We start from the raw sequence: 15,656 nt of genomic DNA on the forward strand, positions 1-15,656 counted from the left end.
GATTGAGCCTTGACCCGATGTGCTTTGTTCTTATCTTCAGGAAGTATGTCCTGCTCCAGGTACTCGACTATTGGAGTCATCCATGTTCGGTTGTTGGAGATGTCACTAACTTGCTCTTCTTCACCTTTCCAGATAGCTGGCCATTGGAGATATACTATTGGTATCATCTTGGGGTTGGTTGTCTGGATGGAAGATCCAAGGTTTGCTAATTCATCCGCATGACTGTTCTCCCCTCTTGGTACTTGGTTGATAGTGAACTCATTGAAGTCCGACTGCAACTCTTTGGTCTTGTTGAGGTAGGCTATCATCTTGTTATCCCGAGCCTGATAGCTACCTTGCGTTTGGTTGACTACCAACTGGGAATCACTGAAGACCACGATCGAATCCCATGTCTTTTGCTAGTCCGAGTCTAGCTATCATTGCTTCGTATTCTACTTCATTGTTGGTAGCTTTGAACCCGCATCAGACTGCTTGTTCAATTACGTCACCTTGGGGTGAAGTCAGGATGAGTCCAAGTCCACTTCCTCTAGTGTTATTTGAGTCGTCTACTTGCAACTTCCAGATTTCGGCTGACTGTCCCTCAGTCAAACAACAAAGTTCTTTTTCTGCTGGCACATGCATGTTAGGTGTAAAATCTGCAATGAAGTCAGCTAATACATGAGATTTGAGGGAAGTCTGTGGTTTGTATGTTACGTCGTACTCGCTGAGTTCTACCACCCACTTGGTAAGTCTGCCTAATAGTTCCAGTTTATGGAGGATTGTTTTGAGTGGGAAGGTGGTCAGGATCGCTATTGGATGGCACTAGAAGTATGGGTGTAGCTTCCTTGCTGCGTGGATGAGTGCCAGTGCAAGCTTCTCCAGCTGGCTATATTGGGTTTCTGCATCAAGCAAGGCTTTGCTTACATAGTAGACTGGAGATTGCTTGCCTTCCTCTTCGCAGACTAGCACCGCGCTAACTGCCGTCTCGGATACTACTAGGTAGACGAATAGTGTCTCATTGTCTTTTGGCTTTGAGAGGAGAGGTGGGCTGGTCAGGTACTGTTTTAGTTGGGCTAGTGCCTCTTCACATTCAGTTGTCCACTCAAAGATTTTTTATTTTCTTAATGTATTAAAGAAGAGGTGACATCGTTCTGAAGGCTTCGAGATGAATCGGCTGAGTGCTACGATGCGTCCAGTTAACTTCTGTATGTCTTTTATGCATGTTGGAGAAGGTATCCTTTGGATTAATTCTATCTATGCTGGATTAGCCTCGATTCCTCTTTGAGTTACTAGGTATCCAAGGAATTTTCCTGCAGTTACACAAAAAGAGCATTTAGTTAGATTTAGTTTCATGTTATATTTCCTAAGAATGTCAAAAGATTGTTTTAAATGACTGATATGGTCCTCTGCAATGAGGGATTTGATGAGCATGTCATCAATGTAGACTTCCATTGTCTTCTCCAGCCAGTCGACAAACATCTTCCCTAGACTTTCATGTAGGAGTTCATGACCGATTGTGGCATCTACCAGCATGTTTATGTATGGTAATGGGAATGAGTCCTTTGGACACGCCTTGTTGAGCTCTGTGAAGTCGATGCAGACTTGCCATTTTCCATTCTTCTTCTTCACAATGACTACGTTGGCCAACCAGTCAGGATAATTCACCTCCCTCATGAACCCATTATCAATGAGCTTTTGAACTTCTTCGTTAATGGCTTCGTTCCTTTCAGGGGCAAATTTTCTTCTTTTTTGCTTCCTTGGTGGGTAGTTTGGATCAACCTGAAATTTATGGACAATTACTTCGGGGTCAATTCCAGTCATGTCGCAGGGGACCAAGAAAAACAATCAAATGGGTAGATAGAAAATCTATGAGTTTAGTTATGATGTCAGGGTCCAATCGTGATCCATTTGGACTTTGTGGTTTGGGAAGTCCGGATGTATCTGAACTTCGTCCAACTCCTTCACGTCTGGTTGGTCCATCTGAGAGTCAGTTAGTCTGTCTTGCTGTAATTGTTATAACTGAGCGGGTTTGGCCTTCATGGTAGTCTGGTAACATGCTCTTGAGTCTTTCTGCTGGCCTTTTATTTCTTTTACTCCCCTTTTAGTTGGGAACCTTAGAACTTGGTGGTATGTTGAAGGGACTACCTCCATTTCATGTATCCATGGTCGACCTAGTATCACGTTGTAAGCAGACAGAGAGTCTACTACCAGGAATCTTGTGCACAGATTGACTTCTTCGGCATAGACAGGTAGCTCGATCTATCCTAGTGTGTTCTTTTGCTCTCCATTGAAACTGATGAGGATTGTAGTCTTCTTAATGATCTTTGATTCATCTATCCCCATTTCCCTAAGAGCACTTAAAAACAAAATGTTAGCTGAACTACCATTATCAATAAGTATACGTTTAGTTAGACAGTTAGCAATGTAAAGTGCAATAACATGAGCATCGTGATGCGGGTTGAGGAGTTTGGTTGACTATGTTGTTGAGAAATTGATGGTTTGAGTTGGTAGGTTGATGGTATTCTTCTCTGTTCCACTGGACTCTCCTTTGATAAAGTTGGCCTGCCTGGCATGTCTTTTGGCTGCTGAATAAGTGACTCCGATTACCTCAGAGCCACCAGTTATTACGTTCACTGTCTACTCATGAGTAGGTGGCTTCAGCGGGGTTACTTCTCTTCAGACGACTAACCTGTTTGCCTCCTGCTAGAATGCTCATTTGCCTTTGTCTATGAGCAAGTTAGTCAGGTGACCACGTCTTAATAGGTTGGATACTTTGAGTCTTAAGGCAATACACTCATCAGTTTGATGACCGTGGTCATTGTGGAATTCACACCATTTTTTTTTTGTCTAGCTGGTCAGATGGAGTCCTCATCCTTTCCGGCCATTTCACTTTGTCTTAGAGTCCTTTTAGTATGCCAACGGCTTTGGCTGGTGAGATTGAAAGATTGTATTATGGTATCTTTGGTCCATCTCGGAGACATGGCTCAGACGACTGGTTGTACTCCCTCCTTCTATTCTCTGATCTACTAGAATACGGGTATGGCTGGGATCATCTATCACCCTGTTGTTTGTCTACCCTTGAGTCTCTTTGAGTGTCTTTCCTTGGAGAAGAGTGATAATAGTTAGTTTCATCCTCCTCCCATTTTATCAGTGCCCAGGCCTTAGCGAGAACGTCTTCCATCGTCTTGCAAGGATACTTGGTAAGTTCTTTGTATAGGTCTGAGTCGTAGCGGAGTCCTTTGCGGAAGGCTGAGCTGGCTGTGTCCTGATTGCAATGGGTTATAGACACCTTCTCTTTGTTGAAGCGACCTACGTAATCTTGTAAGGGCTCACCCCATAGTTGAACTATGATGTAGAGGTCTTTTGCAGACTTTTCAAGTTTCGTGCTACTAGCAAACTGCTCAACAAAAGTGTCAGTCAATTGTGCAAAAGTAGAAATAAAATTGTTAGGTAAATTAGTATACCACTGGAGGGCTGGTCCAATCAGACTAGAACCAAACCCCTTACACATGCATACTTCTCTCATGTCACGTGGGATGGCAATGGTGAACATTCTCTGCCTGTATTAAGCAATATAATCATTGGAATCAAACGTTACATCAAACATCTTCATATGGGGGAAGTTGAACTTTTTCGGCATTTCGACCATGGCTATATCATCGACGAAAGGTGAGTCAGCGTAGCAGCTTGCTGCACTCTTTTTAATAGGGGCTGACATTCTAGGAATCCGCTAGATGAGTGCTTCCATCTCAGCCAATTTACGAGCCAGATTAGGATCTTGGATTGAAAGTGAGCTAGTATTGGTGTGGCAGGTTGGCTTGCTCATGGCTGGGCGATTCAATCCGATTGTCTGCTAATCAGTATATTCTAACCAGCTCCAATGATTGTCTGGCTGGCTCCAATGGTAGGTTGGCTGACACCTGGAACCTGCTGCTGTCCGGGTCCAGTGGCTGGATGACTGGTTCCTGGAATCTGCTGCTGTCCAGCTGCCAAGGCTGGCTGGCTGACTCCTGGTATCTTCTATGGTCCGCGCGCAAATGAATGTCCATGTTCAGTCATGGTTACCTGTTCACCTGTATTAACAATAGAATTCTCCATGTTAGACATGGTGGGTGGAGTTTGATAATTCCTTACCGAGGGTGATGGAACTGTCTGACTCGGTCCATCATTGTTAGAGATAGGGGTGAGGTCACCCAAAGGTTGCATAGAGCTAATTGGCCCTCAGAAGCAGGATGGCTGAACCTCGATGGCTTGAGAGGACATGACCTTCATTCGCATAAGCAGGTCAACATTCTCAACTTCGAGCCTCCTCATTTTCTCGCGTTCTTCATTCATCTGGGCAGTAAAAGCAGCGAGTTGGGCGAACAGATCGGGTGTCTCAGTCACGTCTGACATGGATCTCAAGTGAACTCCTTGACTTCTTTGTCCATCGTCTGATTGCTAGGGCCCTGCGATGGGCACCAAATTGTAGATATGATTTTCTACAATTGATTAGACGGGCACCATCAACCTATGAAAAACAAACAGAGAGAGATGAAAGTTCAATTGGGAGCATCGATGGGGTATCAGCCAAAGGGACTCCGATGATCAAGTTAGTCAAATTGTAACAAAAGCTAATTGAAAGTAATAAAACTATGATGTAAATAATGAAATAATGATGGGTGAGTAATGAAATGGTTAGAGTGACGTTGGTGACGATGGCGGGACCGAATGACTAGGTCAAGTCCGATGAGGTGAGATCAAACTGACTGATTCGACTTGCTTGACTGGATCGTCGAGAGAGAGAGAATAGCCTTTGTTTCAATAAGAAAGTAAAAGAGAGTCAAGTGATTATCAGATGATCCCTTCTCAACCCCTGAGGGTCTTCTTTATAGTCGTTCTCTTCTTTCTGTTCTCCCTTCGTCTATCTTGCCCGTCTGACCCGTTCTTAGTGGTTCCCTCCAATTTTCATGGGAAGAGGGGCATGTATTTTGACTGCTTCAATGTCCCTGACTGACTGAATGCACCCGGACTCGAGCCTAGGTACCAGTTAGCTCGTTTGGATGGCTGAGCCAATTTACATTGGTTTGGGGCCTTACTTTATCATTGGGTCTTGCGAGCTAGTTTGGCTGACTAGTTGGCCTTAATTGTAGACAAATTTTGTCCACTATACTAGCCATAGAGCTAGTCCAGCATACCTAGCGCTTTAATGTTTCAACGACCATATGGTCGACCAATGTAAAAGTACGCTGTTGGTTTAGGCCTAAGACTTTCGACCAGCGCGTAGCACTATTGTTGTCCTTGACTAATAAGTCAAGCTTTGATCCAGGTAGTCGAATATCAACACAGAAATAGGTATTGATGGGCATACTCCAACCAGATAATCACACATACATGTTAATCACATAACATCATCAGGTAACCGTAATCATAGTAATAATCATGCTTACTTAATGGGGCCAAGCCCAAGCCACGCAAGCCATGCGAACAGTCATGCAACACTTAAGCATGTAAAGAATATTTGAGTATGTTTAACCAATAAGTGAAACAATAACATAAACATAAACATTTCAGGGCCCAAGCCCTAATCACAATTATTATTAACAACCGGGCCAAGCCTTGATCACATATAACACGTATTGGGTGCAGTTTTCTTACCTCAAGTCTGAGTATAACATAAAATAAGAATGACCCTCGAGCACGATCCCAGTTTTGAGCTCCTAGCGATAACCTAGTCACAACCATAATATAGGATTCCATCAATAACGAGCAAATAAAGGCTTCCAGACCGAGTCCTAGCCTTCAGGGCCTCGAATTCCACTAAACCGAGTAGTATCCTGAGCCCTAAGGAAAATGTTCCCGTCACTAAAAGCTCACCAAGGCCAAAAAAGCCCAGGCGGGTTGTGACCTACCCTTGAGGGTCGTGGCGTGCCCCTTAGGTCAAAGGCCCTCCTCCCTTGATAAAAGACATGGGCTGCGACCTGCCCCTTGAGGGTCGCAGCGCGCCTCCCAGACAGAAGCGTCCCAAGGCCCTGGGTTTAATTGAGTCGCGACCCCTCAAGAACAAAGCCGCGACTTAGCCCTACGAACCTAGATTTTCTTCTTTTTGCAACAGCCAAATCCAACTAAAACTATCCCAATTTCACCCCAAAACTATACTTCAACCATCCCAACAACTTTAATATCTTCCCAGCAGCAAAACCCAACTAAAACCTAGTTGCAAAACTCTTCAAAATACCAAATTCAACTCTTGAGCTGTAAGGTTCAAGAACACCTCAAGAACAACTATGAATTCTAATAAAATTCAGTTACAATAAAGATTAAAACATTACCTCTATTGTGAACGGTGATCCCCTAGCCACAAGCTATCCGAATTCTAAAACCGAGCCTTCAATTCCTTGGTTTCTAGCCACAATCCTCTTAATTCTTCAAGAAAGATAGCTTAAGGAAGCTTAGAGAGAAACAGAGAGAGAGAGAGAGTGAGTCGGCCAGTGAAGTGTTTTCGAGGCTTGGGGTACCAAAAACGCCCCCGAGGGCAAAATGGTCAAAATCCCCAATATTCCCTCCTAATCTCGCTAACTTCAAATATATCCCTAATTATTTATTCCCATCACACAATAATCCAATTTAATGCCAAATACCTAAAATACCCCTTGACTCGCCCCAAGTCGGGTATTAGGTTCCGTGTGACTTTCTCGCTAACATGCTCCCTAGGATCAGCTAGTGCCAATTAACCCAAATAAACCCACATAATAATGTGGTCTCTCGTATATATCACATATACAAACATATATACAATTATACCCATAACGGGCCAAATTTTGAAAATTGCCCTTCTAATAAGAAATGGGCCCACATGCATATTTAATACCCCTAAACATGCATAACTAGTTATATTATCATATAACTCACATTATCACAATCAAATATATCAAATAAACATATGATTCCATATATTGCCATCTTGGCACCCTAATCAAGGCTCCAAGTCTTATTAGGAAATTTTGGGACGTTACATTCCCTATTTTTATTATCCCCCTTTTAACACTATTTGGTAGAGTAAAAGGACAATGGAGAGTGTTATCCCTAAAAAATTCAGGGAAGACGGGGTGAATGAGAAAGCGACATGTGGCATCATAAATCAGGGAAAAACTATGAAGTATTGAAAAAACACTACACCAAATACCCATTTTCATAACACATGAATATAAGACTATTGAAAAAGTATTATGATAAGTGGCAAAGTAAAAAAAAAAGGCGGTAAAACTTTTGGGAGCCCGCTAAATTATAAGGCGGTAATTTTTTTTCTTCCTTTTTTAATTACAAAGTAAAATAATTTTCTGGGAAGAATGATCCTGTGCTCATCTCTCTCAAAATGCGATCTCCTTTATCCGGCCCCTAATTACCAATAGCGGTTCACAAACTCCAATCCCGTCGATAACTAGAACCCTAAGGTTTGGGACTGGGACATGGTTAGGTTCCTTGCCAAGCCCCTTGACTCTGCGGCCTCCTCCGCCGTCAACACTGCGGACTACGCCAAGACGGAAGAATTCCCTGCAACTCCTTTTAACTTGAAGAAGAAAACCCCCGAGATAACCGATGCCACTCTCCGCCTTAATCTAGGGGGCGGCTTCACTTGTGGGGATGACCCCGGATCCAGACCCAATAAGAGGGTTCACTCTGGCTTTCTCGGTAGCACCACCACCTATCCCATGTGCCAGGTCAATAACTGCAAGGAAGATCTCTCTGCCGCACAAGACTACCATTGCCGACATAAGGTTTGTGAGGTTCACAGTAAATCTACTAAAGCTCTTGTTGCCAACCAGATGCAGAGATTTTGCCAGCAGTGTAGCAGGTTTATGCAAATCTCAAATCTCAATTTTTTTTTCTTTTAATTTGTGCTGTAGATTTCTATTGTTTAGAACGGTGAGGTTCAACATCTTCTTGCTTGCTCTTTGCAGGTTTTATCCCCTTTCCGAGTTTGACGAGGGCAAGCGGAGTTGTAGAAAGAGGCTTGCTAGGCATAATCGGCGTAGGAGGAAAACTCAACCAGACGATGTTGGCTCGAGACTTGTGCTCCCTGTAGATCGAGACAATAAAATTAATGGAAACTTGGATATATTTAACTTGTTGGCTGCTGTGGCTCGCGCTCAAGGTAAACAATCATGCTCTAAGGGTTTTCTGTGTGTTGTGTTCTAAATTCTCATTGATATTGTGCTGAATTTGTATGCTGCGTTTTTTACATAGAGAAAAGCGGTGGAAAAACTATGAGTTGCTCTCTTTTCCTGGACAAAGAACAGCTCCTTCAGATTCTTAGCAAGATAAATTCACTGCCTTTGGGAAGAATTCAGCCACCAAGGAATATTCAGTCATTCGCACGGTCCTATGGTCATTTGTCTAAACCCCGACAACCATTTTTCTGCCTTGGAATTCTTTCACTTTTGGGTAAGCAATCTCTTGTTGTTTTCATTTTTTTTTATTTGGGGAATGTATGGGCTTTAATATATTTTCCCAAAATCAACATTTTAGGAAAAGTGAATCTCTATTTCGTTGACGATCTGCCCCTATTTTCGTCTCCTCTGATCATCTTCGACGTGTCCAATCATCTATGGTGTCTCCGAAGTCATTTTTCAGCTCTGCCTTATCGTCTACTACTCCGTTCTTAGAGTACGTTCTTGAATCTTTTTGTACTCGTCTCTTCTACATTGCCTGGGCCTAATTTGCTAGAGAAGTTTTCTGCTATAATTAGTGTGGATGCCAAAAATCCACCAAATAAAAAATCTCTAGTCCCTGGTTGGAACACAGGGATAAAGGTCACTTAGTCATGCTATTGGGCTCGAGCCTGTAGGCCTTGTTGAATACAGGAGATCGTCTCATGAGAAACAACACGTTATGAGCCATAAGGTTTGGTCCTGCTAGGTTAAGGGGACACAATGAATACTGCAAGAGGATAGGTGCACAAGGCCCTCACATAGTGAGGTACGACGTGCCCACGCGAGGTTGACGGGCTCATGGGTCAAGATGCACTCACACGCGTAAATGCTGCCAAAGACACCCGGGACATACACCTATCTGCATGCAAAAGGCACCAAGTACCCAGGCACCTCACGAGACCCCCCATCTCACGAGCCTATCACCCGCATTTCACGAAGAGGCACTTGGGGTGCTACGGGTGTCTCGCGCCCATGACCCATGAGCCCACCTTGCACCTCACGAGGAATAGTATCGCATCCAGAGGCACGCCGCACGCCAAGGGTGTCACCCACTCATGCGTCTCACGCAAGAGGCGCGCCTCGCGCCTCGCGTCTCGCCCCCAAGCCTCGCACAGCAAGGCCGTGCGCCTCGCGTCTCACCCCCAAGCCTCGTACAGCGAGGCCGTGCACCTCGCGCCTGGCGTCTCGCCCCCAAGCCTCGCACAGTGAGGCCGTGTGCCTCGCGCCTGGCGTCCTGCCCCCAAGCCTTGCACAGCGAGGCCATGCGTCTCGCGAGGCCGTATCGCGCACCTAAGGGCCTCGCCCAAGTGCGTCTCGCGTGGGCGTTCCCGTGGCCTCGCCCAGGTGCGTCTCGCGTAGGCATCCCCATGGGCTTGCGCCTCACGCAGCCGTAGCCTCTGTCTTGTGAAGCCATCTCGTGCGACTAAGGGCCTCGCCCAGGTCCGCCTCACGTAGGCGTTCTCAGGGCCTCACCCAGGTGCGCCTCACGTAGACATTCCCATGGCCTCACGCAGCCGCAGTGTGGGTCTCATGCCAAGCAGCCCTCAGCCACGCACCTAAAGCCTTACAGCATGGGTCTCGCACCAAGCACCCCATGGCCTCCCACCAAGGGTCTCACGCATGAGGGCTGCAAGGCAATGGTCTCGCAAGGTGAGATCCTAATCACATGCATAAATGTCATGCCACACCACACACGCAGTAGGCCCCATTGAAGAGGCCTTACCTCCTTTCCTGTGGAAAGAGCCACCAATGGGGCACCACTCTCCCTGTGAGTCCCATGAGATGTAAAGTCAGAAAGGGCCTCACAACGATTCAACATGAAGTCAGGAGAGACATGGAGTGAGCCTACAGACCAAGAAGAGTCAGAGTATGGATACGGTGTCCATGCCAGACAAGTAGTGGCAGTACAAGAATTGTACATGGTCAGGACCCTCTCAGCATGCTTATGAGGTCCGTACCAGACAAGTAGTGGAGGCATAATAATTAGCTTGACCCCTCAGAATAGGGGGTTGGAAAATTCATTGTAGGATTGAAGCTATTAAGCAATATACAGTTTTTACTCCATTGTTGATCTTTGGTGATCCTTCCATAAGTCCATTCTTAGTTCTCATTTGAATATCACTTGACTTATCTTTGAGTTTTCCGATCTAATTTCGTTGACGAGATTTCATCGTCAACAATTAGTTTTTGAGAAAATTTATAAATGTATGGATTTAAATATAAAAAACTAACAACTTGTGTTTGTGGTATTGTTTCATAAAAGAAAGAAGCCTTAGTTATGCTTTTCCCTTTTCCTTCTTCAACACCCGAAAGACGAACAACCAAAACCACTTCTCCTCCTTGAAATTGATGTTTTTCCTCGCCACTCCATAAACAGCTCACTGAATCTCTTTTCCTGAGACACACACAAGCACGCACTCACACCTCTTGGCTTCTCCTCATCAGTCTCCAAACAGTTCAGACTTCAGATCTTTGGATGGTAAGTCTTCTACGCTTATAGTTTCAGTTTATATATAAAAATAATCAGTTAGTTCAGTTTTCTAAAGCATGACATTGTTCAAAGCTGATATTTGATAGTTTTAAACACACTTTTATTCTTATTTTGCTAACTACTTTAAACTACATTGGTTATGAGTTATTGGGTTTAATTAATAAATCAATTAGCATAATTGTTGATGATTATGATCTTTAGAAAATGGAATCTTATGATTGACAGTTTTGATGAATCTTGTGATATTTTCCCACCAGCTTAACATTGTTTCTAGCTTATTTTTCTTAAATCTCTCATTCTCTCTTTGTTTTCATAAATGTGTTTATTTATTTATTTTGTGTAAAATATTTGTGTCTACAAAGTTGGCTATAACTATTTTCTTCTTAATGTTTTTATATTATCATTGCAATTTTAGAAAATTAAGGAGAAACTTTTTGAATTTTGCACGCAAGGTATATATATAATTAATATGGATTTTAAGTGTACTATATATGTTGCTCTTTGGTTGTGCTCATTATGTATAATATGATGAATTTAGATTATTTGCTATATGGGCTCTCTCTATAAGATAATAGATGATGCCTTGTAAGTGTTTGTGAAAATGATGCAAAGAAGCTATAGATAATGATGTAAAGAAAAGTGTCAGTATTTGATCAATCTTTTTGTAATGTGGCTATTTTGATAATCATTATTGCTTCCTTTGTTTCATTATTGTGTCAGAATAGACTTGAACTGATTAATTTGTTTGATTTTACTGAAATTTTGATAATACAATATATTATTGTCTATGTTATATTTGTTTTTCTTGATTTTTCATTTTATTTTTTTGATTGGTTCTATGACAGGGGCTCGTGGGTCTTGTGAAAACGACAGGCTCAGGGTCATGTGTGGCTCGTTCTCGCGGAAGGTTTGGGTGGCTCGGTCTCGCAGAGAGGTCGTAGGTGGCTCGGTCTCGCAAAGGGGTTCGAGCCCCCTCTTCTTTCTTCTTGAAATTTTGGTAAAATATGAATCTCTCTATTTAATTTTGAATGTAGTATACCGATATGATTCTATAGATATGAATTTTTTTAATAAAAGGCATAAATCTTTTATGATATTGAGTTTGTCTCCTTTAAGTTTCTTCCTCCAGTCATGGATGTGAGATTCTAACTAGTCTAGTTTTGGTTATCTGAAAATCTCATCTTCTCAAGCTTCAGTTTTTTTTTTTTTTAAATTCATTTCGGTATCTTAGTAGTGATTTTATTTCTGCTATGTTTTTTGGTATCTGAAAAGAAACTGCATATGAAAATATTACATACCAGGCGCTTGATGATAATTCTCAAAGAATCTAAATTATTTTTTGGATTTGGGATTTGATTTTAAATTGGTAAGTACTGTTATTATATTTTCAACTTTGGGTACTCATTACTTTTCTGGTTGAATTTTCATCCCATTTTTCTAGGCCATATCTGTATTCGGTACAGAGTTCTGAACCACAATAGAACTACTATTAACTAGAACATTCATGTTCTTGGTTTTTGTTTCTCAGGCAAGTAAAAAAGCCTTGGATCTAGTTGCTCCAGTTTATAAGTACTGCCTTGTATCAGTATCTAACATATTAACTTCAACATGCCAAAATGAGGTTAGCTGTCTCCATTTTCAGCGTTCAAGTCTAGTTGATATGAGACTCGTGGTTGCAAAGTTTTTCAATTGTAAGCTTATTTTATATTTATACTGTTGATACATTCAAGTAACTAGCCTTTTTTTTCTTGTAGGCCTTCAAATATGTAAGTTTTCCTGTTCAGATACATGTTATGGTAAGATATATTATACAGTTTATTATTTTGATAACCATTTAGTATATGTTTATTGCTTAAAAATCCAACCTTGTTTATGGCTGTGTAGTTAAGAAGTGCTATTTTGGGTTACGATTCAAGTGATCTTATTTTCAATATGTTTGAGATGTATTACACTTTCTGTTTTTGAATATCAACTTCTACATCTCTTAATAAATTAATAATTCTTTGGTTGTTGCTAAATCTTGTGGCTTTGATAGTTTGAGCAACAGAATTCTTAAGTTGCTTTGGATGTATGTTATATACATAGGAAGTATGCAAGTATATGTTTATAGGTTGGCTAATCTTCCATTCTTTTACATGTAGAAGAAATACAAGGGACAAGTAGTACTTCTGGTATATTCCATCTTATATGGTCTGACTGCGAAGGAAGCACGTTGGCTTGGTGCTACCACATTAGTTGCTGTTATTATTCTTGGTTTGTTGGATTGCTTTTACTTTTTATCTAGTTTTTTTACTTTTCATAACACTAATATTAAGAGTTAGAAAAAAATGAGGATGTTCTTAGAGTCATACACAAATTCTTACATATATGTTTAACTTTACAGATTGGAACATGGGAGCATGCTTGTGGTTTCCAGCTTCTTCAAAGTCGTGTTGTAGCACTATTTGTTGCTGGCACTTCATGGGTTTTTCTCATTTGCTTTGGAGTCCATTACTGGTTTGTAATTTCCTGTTAGATTTTTCCAAATAAATGCTCTCTTGGTTTTGGTTTAGTTTTTGTAACCTGTTTCTAATTTTCTTTCTTGCTAGGTACTTGGGGCATTGAATTAGCTGCGCATTTGTAGCTTCTGTGCTATTGGGGGCTATTGTTTCTAATCAGTTTTCAGTTTCAAACCCATTAGCTGCAAAGAGAGATGAGCACTGTTATTTGCCTTTGAGAGGGGTTTCGTTTTTTAATTTGGGATTGCAGTGCTGCTGTTGTCTCTCTTTGTTTGTTCAATAATGGTTTTTCTACGTTCACTTCAAGCAGAAGAAATGTCTATGACCTCGAAATCCCGCAAGGTATGCTTCTCTTCTAGGCTTGAATTTTCTAAATGAATATCCGTTTTGGGCATTTAATTTTCAACAAACATAACTATGCATGCAGACAACACAAAGTTACTCCAATAAGCTAACAAAATAAAAACCCCTAATATTTCAAAAGTTGGTTCTGAGTTGAAAATAACTAAACGTCCCAAAAGAAATGAATAATTAAATAAATCAATCATAAGTGAATGATATAAGTTTGATTAAATCAAATTTAATACACAACCAAAGAAAATGTCTAGAAAATTTTGTTGGACACTTCTTTTTTTTTTTTTAAAAAAAAGAGTTGGGCACTTATTTTTAGTAGGTTCCTGTATGTATAATTATTTTAATATATAGTCATTAGTTTTTAATAAAAATGAAAATAGTATTAATGAGTAGTGATAATAATACAAATACACAATTGTGGAAAAGGAAATTAGACTATAAAATAATAAAAATAATTTTTTTTTTAAAAAAGCTCCTATCCTTCACAGAATCTTTTACATCAATTAGCCAAAGAGCCAGTCTAAATTTAATTTTGGCATAAACAGTCCACATTGTCTTCAACATCTTTAAATTTTATCTTATTTCTTTCTGGTCATTTTCTTGATTCTGAATGCATCAGAATATATGTGAACATGTTGAGTTTTGACACTTGAATTCAAGTATTCAACTTTTCTAATTTGTAGTTTTGGCTCACAATGCTTAAATCTTGTTTATTTTTCTTTTACTAGTGATCTGAATAGAGATAGTTATTTTATCATTTTATTGGAATTTAATAAAGCACTAATACAAATTAGGAAGCTTTTCTTGGTTGCAGAATACTTAAGCACAACCACCATGAGAGCTTGGACAGATGAGAGTCGTATAAGTTCATAATGGGAACCCAGGTTAGCAAGAATATATACAGAAAATTCAGATTGTGTTTTATTGATTGGCTGAGATTTCTGAACATTCCATTTACTTTTGGTTCGAGCCATAGATCTATGATAAATAAAGTTATAAAGGGCCATCGATTGTAAGAACAAATATGAGTTTATAACCATTTCTCAATGATATGAACTAATGAAAAATTTATACATTATATATAGATTACAGTTTATGCAATCAGGGTGTTTGAATGAATGCCTCAATAGCGAATGACTCAGTAGATTTGTGTTGTTTATTATGTGTGTGATATATTGTTTTTTTCTTCATTATTTATATATTTGCATAAATTTATTTGTAAGACATGATGTTTATTAATGAAATCAAAGCAATTAAGTCCTGGGTGTAGGCTATATGCAATTAAATTCAAGTTAAATTTATGTCTCATGTCATATATAGGCTATTCCATATACTCTGTAGTTTCATTGAGTGAGGTATTTGCTCTTCAAGTTTGTTTATTTTGTTTACTTTTGAAACCTGCATCTTGCTTTCCATCTCCAAAATCAAGATATTCATCACATTCAATTAATGCCAATGTTTCTGTAACTTTCATGGTTTTCATCACTTGTTTTAATAGGCTTTATGTGTATTGAGCTCCACTAAATACAATTCCAGATAATGATGTAGCAGAGTTGCAAAGAAAACCCTTGTTTTTGGTGGGAAAACTGGAGTTTATTCCCAAGTTGATTGCCCAATTTGCACAAGCTTGATGTACCCCAATTCATCAGGTGTAATGACAATTTGTAGTTTTGGCTCACAATGCTTAAATCTTGTTTATTTTTCTATTACTAGTGATTTGAATAGAGATAGTTATTTTATTAGTTTATTGGAATTTAATAAAGCACTAATACAAATTAGGAAGCTTTTCTTAGTTGCAGAATACTTAAGCACAACCACCATGAGAGCTTGGACAAATTAGAGTCATATAAGTTCAGAATGGGAACCCAGGTTAGCAAGAATATATACAGAAAATTCAGATTGTATTTTATTGTTCAGAACATATATATTTCACATGGAAAAAGTAAACTATTTCTTACTTTTGAACTTGGGAGTGGTACAAAAATACACACATGTGTTGTTTGATTATCAATAAGAGCATTCAGATTGTATTTTACTGTTCAGAACATATATATTTCACATGGAAAAAGTTGTCTTTTATTTGTCATTTTTCAGTTGGGAGCAGTTGCAGTAAATCTTGTTGCAGGAGACAAACCTGCTGAT

At 40.2% G+C, this 15,656-nt stretch overlaps 2 long non-coding RNA genes across 3 annotated transcripts; both read left to right on the forward strand.

Annotated features, from left to right (window-relative positions):
• The first annotated feature begins 8,209 nt into the window (after nt 1-8,209).
• Nucleotides 8,210-10,686, forward strand: LOC133829146 (uncharacterized). The gene is made up of 3 exons (XR_009891572.1): nt 8,210-8,403; nt 8,488-8,625; nt 10,435-10,686. It is a non-coding gene; the product is annotated as an uncharacterized LOC133829146 (long non-coding RNA).
• Nucleotides 10,687-10,698: 12 nt separating this feature from the next.
• On the forward strand, nt 10,699-12,460 carry LOC133829145 (uncharacterized). Of its 2 annotated transcripts, none has more exons than XR_009891571.1 (3): nt 10,699-11,659; nt 12,104-12,283; nt 12,417-12,460. It is a non-coding gene; the product is annotated as an uncharacterized LOC133829145 (long non-coding RNA). The 2 variants fall into 2 exon arrangements; XR_009891570.1 differs by having other exon boundaries at nt 10,708-11,659; nt 12,191-12,283.
• The last annotated feature ends 3,196 nt before the right edge of the window (nt 12,461-15,656 follow it).

The sequence above is a fragment of the Humulus lupulus genome, chromosome 4 (assembly GCF_963169125.1).
Source record: "Humulus lupulus chromosome 4, drHumLupu1.1, whole genome shotgun sequence".
NCBI lineage: Eukaryota > Viridiplantae > Streptophyta > Magnoliopsida > Rosales > Cannabaceae > Humulus > Humulus lupulus.